We start from the raw sequence: 12,767 nt of genomic DNA on the forward strand, positions 1-12,767 counted from the left end.
GGTGTGGTGTTATTTAAAGCCTGTAGCAAGCATATAGTATAGTCATTGCAATTGATCTCTGTGTTAAACTTGGTGCTGTGTTTATGTGCTGATGGTGGCTCTGGTGCTGTATTCATGTACTGATGATGGGTCTTGTGTTGAACTCGTATGCTGATGTAGTCATATGCTGATGGAAGTTCTGTTTCCGTAACCATGCACTGACGGCGGTTCTGGTGATGTATCAATGTAGCTGCTGCAATCTTTAACTTATTAGACTTGATATTAGGTCATGCTAGGGTCAGTATGCTGTGCTGAAAATACAGCTGTCTGAATGAGGCCATTATAGGTCAGCTGAGCAAGAGTTTGACAAAAGCTCCCAGACACTATAGACAGCTTTGCCATCATTAGGGCGGCTGCTCTTTCTCTCCCAAAAATGGCAGTTTTCTTCACAGTCTCACCTCCCTTGTCTGAAAGTGCCCAAACGAAAAAGGAGCCTGGCCAACAGTGGTTCATCTGATCAGTCACATACCACGTGTGCACTTTATCGGACTGTGATGTCAGAGGTGACGACACAGCCAATCCTCGTTAGTATAGTGGTAAGTATCACCGCCTGTCACGCGGGAGACCGGGGTTCGATTCCCCGACGGGGAGGCCTCTTATATTCTTGAATTTGCTACGAGAAGCTGATCGAGATGGCAAAAAATTCATATTCAGGAGCTTTTGATATTTTATTGTTTGATTGTCACTTTACTGCCACCAAAAGTCACTACATGTGTGATAAATCCATCCCCCCCAAAACGGAATGATTGCGCTCATACCTATTACCAGTTCTTTCCGTAGGGGATAAACGCCACGCCCATGGCCGGTTAGCTCAGTTGGTTAGAGCGTGGTGCTAATAACGCCAAGGTCGCGGGTTCGATCCCCGTACGGGCCAAGTACAGCTTTTTAGAGGTCCCGTGCACTCGTTTCATCCCAGGTGGGTCGATGCAGATGCTGAAGCTTGTTTCTTTTTACTCCGCATTTTGTTCATAGTGTTTTCTGTGTAGAATTGCATGCCTAACTGATTTGGAGAAGTAGCTGTTCCTATGGTGTGGTGTTATTTAAAGCCTGTAGCAAGCATATAGTATAGTCATTGCAATTGATCTCTGTGTTAAACTTGGTGCTGTGTTTATGTGCTGATGGTGGCTCTGGTGCTGTATTCATGTACTGATGATGGGTCTTGTGTTGAACTCGTATGCTGATGTAGTCATATGCTGATGGAAGTTCTGTTTCCGTAACCATGCACTGACGGCGGTTCTGGTGATGTATCAATGTAGCTGCTGCAATCTTTAACTTATTAGACTTGATATTAGGTCATGCTAGGGTCAGTATGCTGTGCTGAAAATACAGCTGTCTGAATGAGGCCATTATAGGTCAGCTGAGCAAGAGTTTGACAAAAGCTCCCAGACACTATAGACAGCTTTGCCATCATTAGGGCGGCTGCTCTTTCTCTCCCAAAAATGGCAGTTTTCTTCACAGTCTCACCTCCCTTGTCTGAAAGTGCCCAAACGAAAAAGGAGCCTGGCCAACAGTGGTTCATCTGATCAGTCACATACCACGTGTGCACTTTATCGGACTGTGATGTCAGAGGTGACGACACAGCCAATCCTCGTTAGTATAGTGGTAAGTATCCCCGCCTGTCACGCGGGAGACCGGGGTTCGATTCCCCGACGGGGAGGCCTCTTATATTCTTGAATTTGCTACGAGAAGCTGATCGAGATGGCAAAAAATTCATATTCAGGAGCTTTTGATATTTTATTGTTTGATTGTCACTTTACTGCCACCAAAAGTCACTACATGTGTGATAAATCCATCCCCCCCAAAACGGAATGATTGCGCTCATACCTATTACCAGTTCTTTCCGTAGGGGATAAACGCCACGCCCATGGCCGGTTAGCTCAGTTGGTTAGAGCGTGGTGCTAATAACGCCAAGGTCGCGGGTTCGATCCCCGTACGGGCCAAGTACAGCTTTTTAGAGGTCCCGTGCACTCGTTTCATCCCAGGTGGGTCGATGCAGATGCTGAAGCTTGTTTCTTTTTACTCCGCATTTTGTTCATAGTGTTTTCTGTGTAGAATTGCATGCCTAACTGATTTGGAGAAGTAGCTGTTCCTATGGTGTGGTGTTATTTAAAGCCTGTAGCAAGCATATAGTATAGTCATTGCAATTGATCTCTGTGTTAAACTTGGTGCTGTGTTTATGTGCTGATGGTGGCTCTGGTGCTGTATTCATGTACTGATGATGGGTCTTGTGTTGAACTCGTATGCTGATGTAGTCATATGCTGATGGAAGTTCTGTTTCCGTAACCATGCACTGACGGCGGTTCTGGTGATGTATCAATGTAGCTGCTGCAATCTTTAACTTATTAGACTTGATATTAGGTCATGCTAGGGTCAGTATGCTGTGCTGAAAATACAGCTGTCTGAATGAGGCCATTATAGGTCAGCTGAGCAAGAGTTTGACAAAAGCTCCCAGACACTATAGACAGCTTTGCCATCATTAGGGCGGCTGCTCTTTCTCTCCCAAAAATGGCAGTTTTCTTCACAGTCTCACCTCCCTTGTCTGAAAGTGCCCAAACGAAAAAGGAGCCTGGCCAACAGTGGTTCATCTGATCAGTCACATACCACGTGTGCACTTTATCGGACTGTGATGTCAGAGGTGACGACACAGCCAATCCTCGTTAGTATAGTGGTAAGTATCACCGCCTGTCACGCGGGAGACCGGGGTTCGATTCCCCGACGGGGAGGCCTCTTATATTCTTGAATTTGCTACGAGAAGCTGATCGAGATGGCAAAAAATTCATATTCAGGAGCTTTTGATATTTTATTGTTTGATTGTCACTTTACTGCCACCAAAAGTCACTACATGTGTGATAAATCCATCCCCCCCAAAACGGAATGATTGCGCTCATACCTATTACCAGTTCTTTCCGTAGGGGATAAACGCCACGCCCATGGCCGGTTAGCTCAGTTGGTTAGAGCGTGGTGCTAATAACGCCAAGGTCGCGGGTTCGATCCCCGTACGGGCCAAGTACAGCTTTTTAGAGGTCCCGTGCACTCGTTTCATCCCAGGTGGGTCGATGCAGATGCTGAAGCTTGTTTCTTTTTACTCCGCATTTTGTTCATAGTGTTTTCTGTGTAGAATTGCATGCCTAACTGATTTGGAGAAGTAGCTGTTCCTATGGTGTGGTGTTATTTAAAGCCTGTAGCAAGCATATAGTATAGTCATTGCAATTGATCTCTGTGTTAAACTTGGTGCTGTGTTTATGTGCTGATGGTGGCTCTGGTGCTGTATTCATGTACTGATGATGGGTCTTGTGTTGAACTCGTATGCTGATGTAGTCATATGCTGATGGAAGTTCTGTTTCCGTAACCATGCACTGACGGCGGTTCTGGTGATGTATCAATGTAGCTGCTGCAATCTTTAACTTATTAGACTTGATATTAGGTCATGCTAGGGTCAGTATGCTGTGCTGAAAATACAGCTGTCTGAATGAGGCCATTATAGGTCAGCTGAGCAAGAGTTTGACAAAAGCTCCCAGACACTATAGACAGCTTTGCCATCATTAGGGCGGCTGCTCTTTCTCTCCCAAAAATGGCAGTTTTCTTCACAGTCTCACCTCCCTTGTCTGAAAGTGCCCAAACGAAAAAGGAGCCTGGCCAACAGTGGTTCATCTGATCAGTCACATACCACGTGTGCACTTTATCGGACTGTGATGTCAGAGGTGACGACACAGCCAATCCTCGTTAGTATAGTGGTAAGTATCCCCGCCTGTCACGCGGGAGACCGGGGTTCGATTCCCCGACGGGGAGGCCTCTTATATTCTTGAATTTGCTACGAGAAGCTGATCGAGATGGCAAAAAATTCATATTCAGGAGCTTTTGATATTTTATTGTTTGATTGTCACTTTACTGCCACCAAAAGTCACTACATGTGTGATAAATCCATCCCCCCCAAAACGGAATGATTGCGCTCATACCTATTACCAGTTCTTTCCGTAGGGGATAAACGCCACGCCCATGGCCGGTTAGCTCAGTTGGTTAGAGCGTGGTGCTAATAACGCCAAGGTCGCGGGTTCGATCCCCGTACGGGCCAAGTACAGCTTTTTAGAGGTCCCGTGCACTCGTTTCATCCCAGGTGGGTCGATGCAGATGCTGAAGCTTGTTTCTTTTTACTCCGCATTTTGTTCATAGTGTTTTCTGTGTAGAATTGCATGCCTAACTGATTTGGAGAAGTAGCTGTTCCTATGGTGTGGTGTTATTTAAAGCCTGTAGCAAGCATATAGTATAGTCATTGCAATTGATCTCTGTGTTAAACTTGGTGCTGTGTTTATGTGCTGATGGTGGCTCTGGTGCTGTATTCATGTACTGATGATGGGTCTTGTGTTGAACTCGTATGCTGATGTAGTCATATGCTGATGGAAGTTCTGTTTCCGTAACCATGCACTGACGGCGGTTCTGGTGATGTATCAATGTAGCTGCTGCAATCTTTAACTTATTAGACTTGATATTAGGTCATGCTAGGGTCAGTATGCTGTGCTGAAAATACAGCTGTCTGAATGAGGCCATTATAGGTCAGCTGAGCAAGAGTTTGACAAAAGCTCCCAGACACTATAGACAGCTTTGCCATCATTAGGGCGGCTGCTCTTTCTCTCCCAAAAATGGCAGTTTTCTTCACAGTCTCACCTCCCTTGTCTGAAAGTGCCCAAACGAAAAAGGAGCCTGGCCAACAGTGGTTCATCTGATCAGTCACATACCACGTGTGCACTTTATCGGACTGTGATGTCAGAGGTGACGACACAGCCAATCCTCGTTAGTATAGTGGTAAGTATCCCCGCCTGTCACGCGGGAGACCGGGGTTCGATTCCCCGACGGGGAGGCCTCTTATATTCTTGAATTTGCTACGAGAAGCTGATCGAGATGGCAAAAAATTCATATTCAGGAGCTTTTGATATTTTATTGTTTGATTGTCACTTTACTGCCACCAAAAGTCACTACATGTGTGATAAATCCATCCCCCCCAAAACGGAATGATTGCGCTCATACCTATTACCAGTTCTTTCCGTAGGGGATAAACGCCACGCCCATGGCCGGTTAGCTCAGTTGGTTAGAGCGTGGTGCTAATAACGCCAAGGTCGCGGGTTCGATCCCCGTACGGGCCAAGTACAGCTTTTTAGAGGTCCCGTGCACTCGTTTCATCCCAGGTGGGTCGATGCAGATGCTGAAGCTTGTTTCTTTTTACTCCGCATTTTGTTCATAGTGTTTTCTGTGTAGAATTGCATGCCTAACTGATTTGGAGAAGTAGCTGTTCCTATGGTGTGGTGTTATTTAAAGCCTGTAGCAAGCATATAGTATAGTCATTGCAATTGATCTCTGTGTTAAACTTGGTGCTGTGTTTATGTGCTGATGGTGGCTCTGGTGCTGTATTCATGTACTGATGATGGGTCTTGTGTTGAACTCGTATGCTGATGTAGTCATATGCTGATGGAAGTTCTGTTTCCGTAACCATGCACTGACGGCGGTTCTGGTGATGTATCAATGTAGCTGCTGCAATCTTTAACTTATTAGACTTGATATTAGGTCATGCTAGGGTCAGTATGCTGTGCTGAAAATACAGCTGTCTGAATGAGGCCATTATAGGTCAGCTGAGCAAGAGTTTGACAAAAGCTCCCAGACACTATAGACAGCTTTGCCATCATTAGGGCGGCTGCTCTTTCTCTCCCAAAAATGGCAGTTTTCTTCACAGTCTCACCTCCCTTGTCTGAAAGTGCCCAAACGAAAAAGGAGCCTGGCCAACAGTGGTTCATCTGATCAGTCACATACCACGTGTGCACTTTATCGGACTGTGATGTCAGAGGTGACGACACAGCCAATCCTCGTTAGTATAGTGGTAAGTATCCCCGCCTGTCACGCGGGAGACCGGGGTTCGATTCCCCGACGGGGAGGCCTCTTATATTCTTGAATTTGCTACGAGAAGCTGATCGAGATGGCAAAAAATTCATATTCAGGAGCTTTTGATATTTTATTGTTTGATTGTCACTTTACTGCCACCAAAAGTCACTACATGTGTGATAAATCCATCCCCCCCAAAACGGAATGATTGCGCTCATACCTATTACCAGTTCTTTCCGTAGGGGATAAACGCCACGCCCATGGCCGGTTAGCTCAGTTGGTTAGAGCGTGGTGCTAATAACGCCAAGGTCGCGGGTTCGATCCCCGTACGGGCCAAGTACAGCTTTTTAGAGGTCCCGTGCACTCGTTTCATCCCAGGTGGGTCGATGCAGATGCTGAAGCTTGTTTCTTTTTACTCCGCATTTTGTTCATAGTGTTTTCTGTGTAGAATTGCATGCCTAACTGATTTGGAGAAGTAGCTGTTCCTATGGTGTGGTGTTATTTAAAGCCTGTAGCAAGCATATAGTATAGTCATTGCAATTGATCTCTGTGTTAAACTTGGTGCTGTGTTTATGTGCTGATGGTGGCTCTGGTGCTGTATTCATGTACTGATGATGGGTCTTGTGTTGAACTCGTATGCTGATGTAGTCATATGCTGATGGAAGTTCTGTTTCCGTAACCATGCACTGACGGCGGTTCTGGTGATGTATCAATGTAGCTGCTGCAATCTTTAACTTATTAGACTTGATATTAGGTCATGCTAGGGTCAGTATGCTGTGCTGAAAATACAGCTGTCTGAATGAGGCCATTATAGGTCAGCTGAGCAAGAGTTTGACAAAAGCTCCCAGACACTATAGACAGCTTTGCCATCATTAGGGCGGCTGCTCTTTCTCTCCCAAAAATGGCAGTTTTCTTCACAGTCTCACCTCCCTTGTCTGAAAGTGCCCAAACGAAAAAGGAGCCTGGCCAACAGTGGTTCATCTGATCAGTCACATACCACGTGTGCACTTTATCGGACTGTGATGTCAGAGGTGACGACACAGCCAATCCTCGTTAGTATAGTGGTAAGTATCCCCGCCTGTCACGCGGGAGACCGGGGTTCGATTCCCCGACGGGGAGGCCTCTTATATTCTTGAATTTGCTACGAGAAGCTGATCGAGATGGCAAAAAATTCATATTCAGGAGCTTTTGATATTTTATTGTTTGATTGTCACTTTACTGCCACCAAAAGTCACTACATGTGTGATAAATCCATCCCCCCCAAAACGGAATGATTGCGCTCATACCTATTACCAGTTCTTTCCGTAGGGGATAAACGCCACGCCCATGGCCGGTTAGCTCAGTTGGTTAGAGCGTGGTGCTAATAACGCCAAGGTCGCGGGTTCGATCCCCGTACGGGCCAAGTACAGCTTTTTAGAGGTCCCGTGCACTCGTTTCATCCCAGGTGGGTCGATGCAGATGCTGAAGCTTGTTTCTTTTTACTCCGCATTTTGTTCATAGTGTTTTCTGTGTAGAATTGCATGCCTAACTGATTTGGAGAAGTAGCTGTTCCTATGGTGTGGTGTTATTTAAAGCCTGTAGCAAGCATATAGTATAGTCATTGCAATTGATCTCTGTGTTAAACTTGGTGCTGTGTTTATGTGCTGATGGTGGCTCTGGTGCTGTATTCATGTACTGATGATGGGTCTTGTGTTGAACTCGTATGCTGATGTAGTCATATGCTGATGGAAGTTCTGTTTCCATAACCATGCACTGACGGCGGTTCTGGTGATGTATCAATGTAGCTGCTGCAATCTTTAACTTATTAGACTTGATATTAGGTCATGCTAGGGTCAGTATGCTGTGCTGAAAATACAGCTGTCTGAATGAGGCCATTATAGGTCAGCTGAGCAAGAGTTTGACAAAAGCTCCCAGACACTATAGACAGCTTTGCCATCATTAGGGCGGCTGCTCTTTCTCTCCCAAAAATGGCAGTTTTCTTCACAGTCTCACCTCCCTTGTCTGAAAGTGCCCAAACGAAAAAGGAGCCTGGCCAACAGTGGTTCATCTGATCAGTCACATACCACGTGTGCACTTTATCGGACTGTGATGTCAGAGGTGACGACACAGCCAATCCTCGTTAGTATAGTGGTAAGTATCCCCGCCTGTCACGCGGGAGACCGGGGTTCGATTCCCCGACGGGGAGGCCTCTTATATTCTTGAATTTGCTACGAGAAGCTGATCGAGATGGCAAAAAATTCATATTCAGGAGCTTTTGATATTTTATTGTTTGATTGTCACTTTACTGCCACCAAAAGTCACTACATGTGTGATAAATCCATCCCCCCCAAAACGGAATGATTGCGCTCATACCTATTACCAGTTCTTTCCGTAGGGGATAAACGCCACGCCCATGGCCGGTTAGCTCAGTTGGTTAGAGCGTGGTGCTAATAACGCCAAGGTCGCGGGTTCGATCCCCGTACGGGCCAAGTACAGCTTTTTAGAGGTCCCGTGCACTCGTTTCATCCCAGGTGGGTCGATGCAGATGCTGAAGCTTGTTTCTTTTTACTCCGCATTTTGTTCATAGTGTTTTCTGTGTAGAATTGCATGCCTAACTGATTTGGAGAAGTAGCTGTTCCTATGGTGTGGTGTTATTTAAAGCCTGTAGCAAGCATATAGTATAGTCATTGCAATTGATCTCTGTGTTAAACTTGGTGCTGTGTTTATGTGCTGATGGTGGCTCTGGTGCTGTATTCATGTACTGATGATGGGTCTTGTGTTGAACTCGTATGCTGATGTAGTCATATGCTGATGGAAGTTCTGTTTCCGTAACCATGCACTGACGGCGGTTCTGGTGATGTATCAATGTAGCTGCTGCAATCTTTAACTTATTAGACTTGATATTAGGTCATGCTAGGGTCAGTATGCTGTGCTGAAAATACAGCTGTCTGAATGAGGCCATTATAGGTCAGCTGAGCAAGAGTTTGACAAAAGCTCCCAGACACTATAGACAGCTTTGCCATCATTAGGGCGGCTGCTCTTTCTCTCCCAAAAATGGCAGTTTTCTTCACAGTCTCACCTCCCTTGTCTGAAAGTGCCCAAACGAAAAAGGAGCCTGGCCAACAGTGGTTCATCTGATCAGTCACATACCACGTGTGCACTTTATCGGACTGTGATGTCAGAGGTGACGACACAGCCAATCCTCGTTAGTATAGTGGTAAGTATCCCTGCCTGTCACGCGGGAGACCGGGGTTCGATTCCCCGACGGGGAGGCCTCTTATATTCTTGAATTTGCTACGAGAAGCTGATCGAGATGGCAAAAAATTCATATTCAGGAGCTTTTGATATTTTATTGTTTGATTGTCACTTTACTGCCACCAAAAGTCACTACATGTGTGATAAATCCATCCCCCCCAAAACGGAATGATTGCGCTCATACCTATTACCAGTTCTTTCCGTAGGGGATAAACGCCACGCCCATGGCCGGTTAGCTCAGTTGGTTAGAGCGTGGTGCTAATAACGCCAAGGTCGCGGGTTCGATCCCCGTACGGGCCAAGTACAGCTTTTTAGAGGTCCCGTGCACTCGTTTCATCCCAGGTGGGTCGATGCAGATGCTGAAGCTTGTTTCTTTTTACTCCGCATTTTGTTCATAGTGTTTTCTGTGTAGAATTGCATGCCTAACTGATTTGGAGAAGTAGCTGTTCCTATGGTGTGGTGTTATTTAAAGCCTGTAGCAAGCATATAGTATAGTCATTGCAATTGATCTCTGTGTTAAACTTGGTGCTGTGTTTATGTGCTGATGGTGGCTCTGGTGCTGTATTCATGTACTGATGATGGGTCTTGTGTTGAACTCGTATGCTGATGTAGTCATATGCTGATGGAAGTTCTGTTTCCGTAACCATGCACTGACGGCGGTTCTGGTGATGTATCAATGTAGCTGCTGCAATCTTTAACTTATTAGACTTGATATTAGGTCATGCTAGGGTCAGTATGCTGTGCTGAAAATACAGCTGTCTGAATGAGGCCATTATAGGTCAGCTGAGCAAGAGTTTGACAAAAGCTCCCAGACACTATAGACAGCTTTGCCATCATTAGGGCGGCTGCTCTTTCTCTCCCAAAAATGGCAGTTTTCTTCACAGTCTCACCTCCCTTGTCTGAAAGTGCCCAAACGAAAAAGGAGCCTGGCCAACAGTGGTTCATCTGATCAGTCACATACCACGTGTGCACTTTATCGGACTGTGATGTCAGAGGTGACGACACAGCCAATCCTCGTTAGTATAGTGGTAAGTATCCCCGCCTGTCACGCGGGAGACCGGGGTTCGATTCCCCGACGGGGAGGCCTCTTATATTCTTGAATTTGCTACGAGAAGCTGATCGAGATGGCAAAAAATTCATATTCAGGAGCTTTTGATATTTTATTGTTTGATTGTCACTTTACTGCCACCAAAAGTCACTACATGTGTGATAAATCCATCCCCCCCAAAACGGAATGATTGCGCTCATACCTATTACCAGTTCTTTCCGTAGGGGATAAACGCCACGCCCATGGCCGGTTAGCTCAGTTGGTTAGAGCGTGGTGCTAATAACGCCAAGGTCGCGGGTTCGATCCCCGTACGGGCCAAGTACAGCTTTTTAGAGGTCCCGTGCACTCGTTTCATCCCAGGTGGGTCGATGCAGATGCTGAAGCTTGTTTCTTTTTACTCCGCATTTTGTTCATAGTGTTTTCTGTGTAGAATTGCATGCCTAACTGATTTGGAGAAGTAGCTGTTCCTATGGTGTGGTGTTATTTAAAGCCTGTAGCAAGCATATAGTATAGTCATTGCAATTGATCTCTGTGTTAAACTTGGTGCTGTGTTTATGTGCTGATGGTGGCTCTGGTGCTGTATTCATGTACTGATGATGGGTCTTGTGTTGAACTCGTATGCTGATGTAGTCATATGCTGATGGAAGTTCTGTTTCCGTAACCATGCACTGACGGCGGTTCTGGTGATGTATCAATGTAGCTGCTGCAATCTTTAACTTATTAGACTTGATATTAGGTCATGCTAGGGTCAGTATGCTGTGCTGAAAATACAGCTGTCTGAATGAGGCCATTATAGGTCAGCTGAGCAAGAGTTTGACAAAAGCTCCCAGACACTATAGACAGCTTTGCCATCATTAGGGCGGCTGCTCTTTCTCTCCCAAAAATGGCAGTTTTCTTCACAGTCTCACCTCCCTTGTCTGAAAGTGCCCAAACGAAAAAGGGGCCTGGCCAACAGTGGTTCATCTGATCAGTCACATACCACGTGTGCACTTTATCGGACTGTGATGTCAGAGGTGACGACACAGCCAATCCTCGTTAGTATAGTGGTAAGTATCCCCGCCTGTCACGCGGGAGACCGGGGTTCGATTCCCCGACGGGGAGGCCTCTTATATTCTTGAATTTGCTACGAGAAGCTGATCGAGATGGCAAAAAATTCATATTCAGGAGCTTTTGATATTTTATTGTTTGATTGTCACTTTACTGCCACCAAAAGTCACTACATGTGTGATAAATCCATCCCCCCCAAAACGGAATGATTGCGCTCATACCTATTACCAGTTCTTTCCGTAGGGGATAAACGCCACGCCCATGGCCGGTTAGCTCAGTTGGTTAGAGCGTGGTGCTAATAACGCCAAGGTCGCGGGTTCGATCCCCGTACGGGCCAAGTACAGCTTTTTAGAGGTCCCGTGCACTCGTTTCATCCCAGGTGGGTCGATGCAGATGCTGAAGCTTGTTTCTTTTTACTCCGCATTTTGTTCATAGTGTTTTCTGTGTAGAATTGCATGCCTAACTGATTTGGAGAAGTAGCTGTTCCTATGGTGTGGTGTTATTTAAAGCCTGTAGCAAGCATATAGTATAGTCATTGCAATTGATCTCTGTGTTAAACTTGGTGCTGTGTTTATGTGCTGATGGTGGCTCTGGTGCTGTATTCATGTACTGATGATGGGTCTTGTGTTGAACTCGTATGCTGATGTAGTCATATGCTGATGGAAGTTCTGTTTCCGTAACCATGCACTGACGGCGGTTCTGGTGATGTATCAATGTAGCTGCTGCAATCTTTAACTTATTAGACTTGATATTAGGTCATGCTAGGGTCAGTATGCTGTGCTGAAAATACAGCTGTCTGAATGAGGCCATTATAGGTCAGCTGAGCAAGAGTTTGACAAAAGCTCCCAGACACTATAGACAGCTTTGCCATCATTAGGGCGGCTGCTCTTTCTCTCCCAAAAATGGCAGTTTTCTTCACAGTCTCACCTCCCTTGTCTGAAAGTGCCCAAACGAAAAAGGAGCCTGGCCAACAGTGGTTCATCTGATCAGTCACATACCACGTGTGCACTTTATCGGACTGTGATGTCAGAGGTGACGACACAGCCAATCCTCGTTAGTATAGTGGTAAGTATCCCCGCCTGTCACGCGGGAGACCGGGGTTCGATTCCCCGACGGGGAGGCCTCTTATATTCTTGAATTTGCTACGAGAAGCTGATCGAGATGGCAAAAAATTCATATTCAGGAGCTTTTGATATTTTATTGTTTGATTGTCACTTTACTGCCACCAAAAGTCACTACATGTGTGATAAATCCATCCCCCCCAAAACGGAATGATTGCGCTCATACCTATTACCAGTTCTTTCCGTAGGGGATAAACGCCACGCCCATGGCCGGTTAGCTCAGTTGGTTAGAGCGTGGTGCTAATAACGCCAAGGTCGCGGGTTCGATCCCCGTACGGGCCAAGTACAGCTTTTTAGAGGTCCCGTGCACTCGTTTCATCCCAGGTGGGTCGATGCAGATGCTGAAGCTTGTTTCTTTTTACTCCGCATTTTGTTCATAGTGTTTTCTGTGTAGAATTGCATGCCTAACT

General features: G+C 46.0%; 9 non-coding genes across 9 annotated transcripts; all 9 read left to right on the forward strand.

Annotated features, from left to right (window-relative positions):
* Positions 1 to 1,624: 1,624 nt before the first annotated feature.
* TRNAD-GUC (transfer RNA aspartic acid (anticodon GUC)) lies at positions 1,625 to 1,696 on the forward strand. The gene has a single exon. It is a non-coding gene; the product is annotated as a tRNA-Asp (tRNA).
* Positions 1,697 to 3,756: 2,060 nt separating this feature from the next.
* Positions 3,757 to 3,828, forward strand: TRNAD-GUC (transfer RNA aspartic acid (anticodon GUC)). Its single transcript has one exon. It is a non-coding gene; the product is annotated as a tRNA-Asp (tRNA).
* A 994-nt stretch (positions 3,829 to 4,822) lies between these two features.
* On the forward strand, positions 4,823 to 4,894 carry TRNAD-GUC (transfer RNA aspartic acid (anticodon GUC)). Its single transcript has one exon. It is a non-coding gene; the product is annotated as a tRNA-Asp (tRNA).
* A 994-nt stretch (positions 4,895 to 5,888) lies between these two features.
* TRNAD-GUC (transfer RNA aspartic acid (anticodon GUC)) lies at positions 5,889 to 5,960 on the forward strand. The gene has a single exon. It is a non-coding gene; the product is annotated as a tRNA-Asp (tRNA).
* Positions 5,961 to 6,954: 994 nt separating this feature from the next.
* Positions 6,955 to 7,026, forward strand: TRNAD-GUC (transfer RNA aspartic acid (anticodon GUC)). The gene has a single exon. It is a non-coding gene; the product is annotated as a tRNA-Asp (tRNA).
* Positions 7,027 to 8,020: 994 nt separating this feature from the next.
* TRNAD-GUC (transfer RNA aspartic acid (anticodon GUC)) lies at positions 8,021 to 8,092 on the forward strand. Its single transcript has one exon. It is a non-coding gene; the product is annotated as a tRNA-Asp (tRNA).
* A 2,060-nt stretch (positions 8,093 to 10,152) lies between these two features.
* On the forward strand, positions 10,153 to 10,224 carry TRNAD-GUC (transfer RNA aspartic acid (anticodon GUC)). The gene has a single exon. It is a non-coding gene; the product is annotated as a tRNA-Asp (tRNA).
* Positions 10,225 to 11,218: 994 nt separating this feature from the next.
* Positions 11,219 to 11,290, forward strand: TRNAD-GUC (transfer RNA aspartic acid (anticodon GUC)). The gene has a single exon. It is a non-coding gene; the product is annotated as a tRNA-Asp (tRNA).
* Positions 11,291 to 12,284: 994 nt separating this feature from the next.
* TRNAD-GUC (transfer RNA aspartic acid (anticodon GUC)) lies at positions 12,285 to 12,356 on the forward strand. The gene has a single exon. It is a non-coding gene; the product is annotated as a tRNA-Asp (tRNA).
* Positions 12,357 to 12,767: the final 411 nt, after the last annotated feature.

The sequence above is a fragment of the Ranitomeya variabilis genome, unplaced genomic scaffold (genome assembly GCF_051348905.1).
Source record: "Ranitomeya variabilis isolate aRanVar5 unplaced genomic scaffold, aRanVar5.hap1 Scaffold_79, whole genome shotgun sequence".
Taxonomy (NCBI): domain Eukaryota; kingdom Metazoa; phylum Chordata; class Amphibia; order Anura; family Dendrobatidae; genus Ranitomeya; species Ranitomeya variabilis.